The 7,638-nt window shown below is 44.2% G+C and overlaps 1 pseudogene; it reads right to left on the bottom strand.

Annotated features, from left to right (window-relative positions):
• Nucleotides 1–5,699: 5,699 nt before the first annotated feature.
• On the bottom strand, nucleotides 5,700–7,432 carry LOC117070793 (annotated as a pseudogene).
• Nucleotides 7,433–7,638: the final 206 nt, after the last annotated feature.

The raw sequence follows: 7,638 nt of genomic DNA, 5'->3' as shown, positions 1-7,638 counted from the left end.
GTTTGTTTAATAGAAAATATATTCATATAGTGCAACATTCAAAAGGTCAAAAGGTATTAAAAAGAGTATATTGTGAGGCAGGAGGACTGCTTGTGCCCAGGAGTTTGAGACCAGCCTGGGCAACATAGTGAGGCCCTGTCTCTACAAAAATTAAAATTAAAATAAAATTAACTGGACATGGTCCTAGATTCTCTGGAGGCTGAGGTGCGAGGATTGCTTGAGCCTAGGAGGTCGAGGCTGCAGTGAGATGTGATCATGTCACTGCTCTCCAGCCTGGGCAACAGAGTGAGACCCTGTCTCGAAAAAAAATATACATATATATATATATTTATATTTATATTTATATATACAGTGAAGAGTAAGTCTCCTTTCCATCCATGTCTCCCATGGATGTTCCCTGACTTTTATTACTGGTTTCTTATATATTGTAGGGAGCCAGAGATAACCTCCAACCTCTCTTTTAGCTCTTAGTACGCTCTTCAGCTGGATGTAAAAACTACATTGACATCATGCAGGTTAACTAGAGAAAAGTATACAAATTTTATGATTTTTACATGTGTATTGCCTCCAGTTCCGTCTCTGGTGATAAGGACTGTTTTCTCACCCTGGTATAGAGAGGGTCCCCTTCTCAGAAGAATCTTTATTTCTTGCTGTATGCAAAATTCAAACAGTATTAAAACATTCAAACAAAAGGCATTAAAACATTCAAAAAGTATAAAAAAGAGTATATTGTGAGGCAGGAGGGTTGCTTGAGCCCAGGAGTTCAAGACCAGCCTGGGAAAAATAGTGAGACGCCGTTGCTACAAAAAATTTTAAAACTAGTCAGGCATGATGGTGTATACCTGTATTCCCAACTACTCAGGAGGCTGAGGAGGGAGGATCTCTTGAGCCCAGAGTTCAGCGTTACAGGGAGCTATGATCTCACCACTGTACTCCAGCCTGGGTGACCTAGCAACCCTGTCTCTAAAAAAAAAATAATAATAAGGCCGGGTGCAGTGGCTCACGCCTGCAATCCCAGCACTTTGGGAGGCCGATGCGGGCAGATCACTTGAAGTTAGGAGTTCGAGACCAGCCTGGGCAACATAGTGAAACCCCATCTCTACTAAAAAATACAAAAATTAGCCAGGCATGATGGTGAGTGCCTGTAGTCCCAGCTACTCAGGAGGCTGAGGCAGGGGAATCACTGGAACCCAGGAGGTGGAGGTTGCAGTGGGCTAAGATCATGCCACTGCACTCCAGTCTGGGTGACAGAGTGAGATCCTGCCTCAAAAAAAAATAAAAATAAAAATAAAAAATAAATAAATAAATAAAATAAAAATAATAAAATGGATAATTATTATTAACTAAAGTCCATAGTTTGTCCAAATATCCTTAGTTTTTACCTAGTGTCCTTTTTCTGTTCTAGGAACTCATCCAGGGTACCACCTCACGTCTATGACTTGGCTATGACTTGGACAGCTTTGAGGAATACTGTTAAGTATGTTGTAGCTTGTCTCTCTATTGGAATGTGATGTTTTGTTATTATTAGACTGGAGTTAAGGGTTTTAGGGAGGAAAACCACATAAAGTACCATTTCATCATCTCAAGGTTACATACCATCAACATGATTCTATCACTACTGATACTTACCTTGCTCACCTGGTTGAGATAATGTTTATCAGGTTTCTTCACTGTAAAGTTACCCTTTTTTCTCCATTTCATATTGTATTCTTTGGAAGGAAGTCACTGTAGTCCATACTTTGGCCAGGCGTGGTGGCTCATGCATGTAATCCTAGTACTTTGGGAGGCCGAGGCGGGTGAATTGCTTGAGCTCAGGAGTTCGAGACCAGCCTGGGCAACATGGTGAAACCTTGATCTACAAAAAATACAAAAAAAGTAGCTGGGCATGGTAGCACACGCCTGTAGTTCCAGCTAATTGGGGGACTGAGGTGGGAGGATCTCTTGAGCCCAGGAGGTTGAAGCTGCAGGTCATTGAGATCACATCACTGCACTTCAGCCTGGGCAACAAAGTGAGACCCTGTCTCAAAAAAAAAAAAAAAAAAAAAGCTCCTAACACCTTTATTCCAAATGGCAACTTTAGAAACAACCCAGATGTCTATTAATAGGAGAGTGGGTAAATTACGTACTCACACAACTAGATACTAACTAGCAATAAGAAGAAAGCCCTACTGGAACATACAACATGGATGAATCTCAAAGATGAAAAACCTGAACACAAAGAGTAGATCCTGTATGTTACTGTAGATGGGCTAAGTGAGTGCACATAGTGCTCACTGAAGATTTCTGCGTTATATGTTAACAGCCACCAGAAAGCATCCATTACAGAAGAGGGACCAAAACAATCAAGTGTCAAAATACTGCTCAAACTAATGTTTTAGCACCCTTTGGAAACTGGCACAATGGGTACACAACTGGACAGACGGGGGTTAAGCATAGGCCCAGTGGCATGGACCTCCATGCATCAAGACTGCCACCTTTGAATGTCCATCCTGTCAGCAACAAAGACCAATGCTCTATGGATGTGGCATTATTTTTGTTTTTCTTTCTTTTTTTTTTTTTTTTTTGAGATGGAGTCTCACTCTTTCACCCAGGCTGGAGTGCAGTGGTATGATCTCGGCTCACTGCAACCTGTGCTTCCTGGGTTCAAGTGATTTTCTTGTCTCAGCCTCCCGAGTAGCTGGGATTACAGGCACATGCCACCATGCCTGGCTAATTTTTGTATTTTTAGCAGAGACAGGGTTTCGCCACGTTGGTCAGGTAGGTCTCAAACTCCTGACCTCAGGTGATCTGGCCACCTCAGCCTCCCACAGGGCTGGGATTACAGGTGTGAGCCACCTCACCCAGCCTGTGCACTGTTTTTGAAGATCAACCAGCTACTTTGCAGCAACTTGACTACTTTTTTTTTGAGACAGTCTCCTTCTGCCACCCAGGCTGGAGTACAGAGGCACAATCACAGCTCATTGCAGACTCAATCTCCCAGGCTCAAGCAATCCTCCTGCCTCAGCCTCCTGAATAGCTGGGACTACAGGTGTGTACTACCATACCTGGCTAATTTTTTTTTTATTTTTAGTAGAGACAAGGTCTCACTATGTTGCCCAAGGTGGTCTGAAACTCCTGAGCTCAAGCAATCCTCCTGCCTTGGCCTCCCAAAGTGCTTGGATTACAGACATGAGCCACTGTGCCTGGCCGGGATGTTTCCATCCTAGAAGAGTCAGTGGTTCATTGGCATATGAACAGATACCTATTCAGCGTATGGGTTTGCCTTTCCTGCCCACAGAGCTTCAGACAGCACCAGTATCTGGGGGCTTGTCAAGTATGTGTTCTACAACATGGAATTCCACTCAGCACAGCATGTAACCAGGGAACCCACTTCACAATAAGAAAGTGCTGCAGTGGGCCAGTGACTATGGGCTACCCTGGTTGTACTGCATATTGCACCACTCAGGAGCAGCTGAGCTAATACAATGTTGGAATGGCCTGTTGAAGGCACAGTTCAAGTGTCAGCTTTGAAGGTGGGTGCCATGCTCCAGGATGCATTGAATCAGAAACAGTCTAATCCAGAATATTTTCATCAACCCATTAAGAAACCCCATACCCATTAGCAGTCATCCCTTACTCTCCTGTCTTCCCAACCCCTGACAACCACTAATCTACTGTTTGTCTCTATGGATTTGTCTAATTCTGGACATTGGATATAAAGGGAATCATACAATATATGGTCTTTTGTGACTCGCCTCTTTCACTGAGCATAATGTTTACAAGATTTACCCATGCTATGGCATGCATCAGAATGTCATTCCTCTTTGTGGGTGCATAATATTCCATTGTATGGATAGATATTTTATTTATCCATTCATTGGTTGATGGACAATTGGGTAGTTTCCTGTTTGGGCTATTATGAATAATGCTGCTATGCACATTTGTGTGTAAGTTTTTGTGTGTGTGTGTGAAGATGTTTCAAATTCTCTTGTGTATACACCGGGGAGGAGAATTGCTAAGTCATCTGGTAATGGATATTATCAGGAACTGCCCATCTGTTTTTTAAAGCAGCTGTACCATTGTATATCCTCACCACTGATGTATGAGGGTTTCACTTTCTCCACATTCTTGCCAGCACGTTATTCCCCATCTTTTTGATTATAGCCTTTCTGGTAGGTGTGAAGCAGTACAGTAAGTCTTCATTTAACATCATTAACCCTTGGGAACTATGACTTTAAGCAAAATGATATATAACGAAGCCAGTTTTACCATAGGCGAATTATTATAAACAAGAGTTAAGTTCGTATGGCATACTTCGCATCACAAAAACATCACCAAACTTCTTTTTTTTTTTTTTTTTGAGACGGAGTTTCGCTCTTGTTGCCCAGGCTGGAGTGCAATGGCATGATCTCGGCTCACTGCAACCTCCGCCTCCTGGGTTCAAGCGATTCTTCTGCCTCAGCCACTTGAGTAGGTGGGATTAAGGCGTGCGCCACCACACCCAGCCAATTTTTATTTTTAGTAGAGACAGGGTTTCTCCATGTTGGTCAGGCTGGTCTCAAACTCCTGACCTCAGGTCATCTGCCCACCTCAGCCTCCCAAAGTGCTGGGATTACAGGTGTGAGCCACCAAGCCTGGCCCAAACTTCTAAATAAAGATGAAAACTCTTCTAATAATAAACACTGAAATAAATGTGAACTATACATACATTTAAGAAAGATTGATTAAAAACAAGTAAAATAATTATTTATCTGCCTATCCTGGCTACAGCTCAGGGCACAGGGTGGGAACCACATTATTTCACTGTGTAGTCTATTCGCCTTTTTCCTCCTCTTTGGTGGTGTACTTCTAGCAGTAAATTTTACACTAACATCTTTATGTAATATTCTCTTTCCTTGAATACTGTTGGCTTCTTAATACATGACCAATTTTGAAATTGCTTCTTACCCTGCTCCTTCTCTCTCACCATTTAGCCACTAGCTTTGTCCTAGTGTCAATGTGTGTACTCGTTGTTTTTGTTTTTTGGTTTTTTTTTTGAGACGGAGTCTCGCTCTGTCATCCAGGCTGGAGTGCAGTGGTGCGATCTCGGCTCACTGCAAGCTCCGCCTCCCAGGTTCACGCCATTCTCCTGCCTCAGCCTCCCGAGTAGCTGGGACTACAGGCGCCCGCCACCACGCCCGGCTAACTTTTTGTATTTTTAGTAGAGACGGGGTTTCACCATGTTAGCCAGGATGGTCTCGATCTCCTGACCCACCTTGGCCTCCCAAAGTGCTGGGATTACAGGCGTGAGCCACCGTGCCAGGCCACTTGTTTTTATTTCTTGATTTGTCACCTTCAAGTGATACCTTATTTATTTTTATTTTTAATTTTTATTTATTTTATTTATTTATTTATTTATTTATTTATTTATTTATTTATTTATTTTAAAATGGAGTCTCGCTCTGTCACCCAGGCTGGAGTGCAGTGGTGCGATCTCGCCTCACTGCAAGTTCCGCCTCCCGGGTTCACGCCATTCTCCTGCCTCAGCCTCCCGAGTAGCTGGGACTACAGGCGCCCGCCACCTCGCCCAGCTAGTTTTTTGTATTTTTTTTTTTAGTAGAGACGGGGTTTCACCGTGTTAGCCAGGATGGTCTCGATCTCCTGACCTTGTGATCCGCCCACCTCGGCCTCCCAAAGTGCTGGGATTACAGGCTTGAGCCACCGCGCCCGGCTAATTTTTATTTTTTTAAGGTTACACAATAATTTATTGAGGGCCTCCTCTCCCCGCCCTTGCAGTCTCTAGGTCACTTTTCCGCTTGTAGATGTTGCACGTCAGCCCTAGAAAGATGACTGGGGGCAGGGGCACTGCGTACTGTTCAGTGAGACTCATAATGTGGCTGTAACTGTCTTCCTATTATTGCAAGAACACGGCCGGCAGATCCAGCTCCTCATACAGTCTTCACCGGGGCCACCTTCTTGGCCTCCTTCTGCCCGTAATTCTCCTTTAGGATCTGGTACCGTTCCGGAGTGGCCCGTTGCAGACACTGAACCACCAGCCAGCTGCATTTGCTGTCCTGTTTGTCAGTGCCAACTTTGCCGGTCACACTGGGGTCCCCAAAAGAGGTCAAAGTAATCATCCTGAATCTGAAAGAACTCTCCCTCTCCCATCTCCAGCAGGATCTTCTTGGCATTGGTGTGCTCCTTCTCACCATCAATGCCTGCCATGTACATGGCTGCAGCTACAGGAAGGTAGAAGGAGTAGAAAGCTGCCTTGTATTTAACACCAGATTTGTACTTCTTTTTAGTGAATCTGCCAAGATCTGCATTGCCCTGGGGGGCTGTGATGAGGTCCAGGGTCTGTCCAGTCTCAGTCTGATAGAAACACTGCAAGAAGAGCTGGATCAGGTTCAGGTAATAGGGCTGCTCCCGGCAACAGAGCTTCAGCAGGCAGTAGATACATGCTTCCCTTCCAGAAGCATAGCATCACTGATGGCATCCAAACCCACGCCTGGCTTCTGTAACCAGCAGATCTGTCCCCAGCGGTGAGGGATGAATCCGTGATGTCATCTGCCAGCAGGAAGAAAGCTTGCAGCAGTTCCACACACCAGCCCACAGTCAGGGCCCTCTGGAGACGCTCAGCATCCTGTTTCCTCAGCTCCATCAGCTCCCGGAATGCTACTAGCACCGTCAAAGCCCAGTGTTACTTGCCTCCAATGGCATTGTACTACAGGACCTCCTTGAGCTGGGTGATAGCATCTCCTGTCTCTGGGTGCCCCATCTCATCCTCAGTCAGCACCCTAACAATCTGGGAGAAGCACTGAACGAAATCCTGCTTTTCTTGGACATAAACATCTGATCTCTGGTCTCCATTCATTCTGAGCGAGGAGCAAAGGGCTTTGTTCCTGTATGCGGGTTTCTGCTTGATACCTTTTTAATTCTGGCTAAAACCACTGATGTAATCAGTGAGTTTATTTACCTTTCTACCCACTTGCCCTTTTTCTCCTATTTTTTGTTAGTTGTAATAATTCTACATTAAAGCATCCAATTTTGTCTCTCATCCCCCCCATCTGTACAATTAAACATATGCAACACTCACCCCCAGACCTTATGCCAAGGCTTCTATAATCATTTACGATTGTCTGAAGCTGGCTCACTGGTAAATTTCTTAGGAAAGGCTCATGGGAAAAAATATTCCCTGAGTATTAGCATGCTCTGAACTGTCTGGGTGGATTTTGTACTCGGACAGTTTGTCTGGATGTGAAGATCCTTTGGTGTTGACTCTTCTGGGTTTTTACAATGTTCTCTTTCAAAATATATTCAAGTTTTTCTTTTTTCCCCCAAGAAATTTTTATCTAATTATAGTTTTCCATTTGTGTTCTCTTCCATTGCTTTTTCTTTCTTCAGGGACTTCAATTAATATATATCAAATCTTCTTTATCCTAAATCCTTTTTTTCTCCTTCCCTGCCCCCTGCATTTTTTCTTTTTGAGTCAGGGTGTCACTCTGTCACACAGGCTGGAGGGCAGTGGCGTGATGTCAGCTCACTGCAACCTTGACCTTCTTCTCAAGGGATCTTCCCACCTCTGCTTCCCAAGTAGCTGGGACTACAGGTGCGCCACAATGCCCAGGTCTTTCCAGCTTTTCCTTACTGTGCATTCCATTGGTAACTTTTTATTTTTGT

The sequence above is a fragment of the Trachypithecus francoisi genome, unplaced genomic scaffold (genome assembly GCF_009764315.1).
Source record: "Trachypithecus francoisi isolate TF-2019V2 unplaced genomic scaffold, Tfra_2.0 Lachesis_group3, whole genome shotgun sequence".
Taxonomy (NCBI): domain Eukaryota; kingdom Metazoa; phylum Chordata; class Mammalia; order Primates; family Cercopithecidae; genus Trachypithecus; species Trachypithecus francoisi.
The sequence above is the reverse complement of the archived record's forward strand: the minus strand, read 5'-3'. Positions and strand labels throughout refer to the sequence as shown.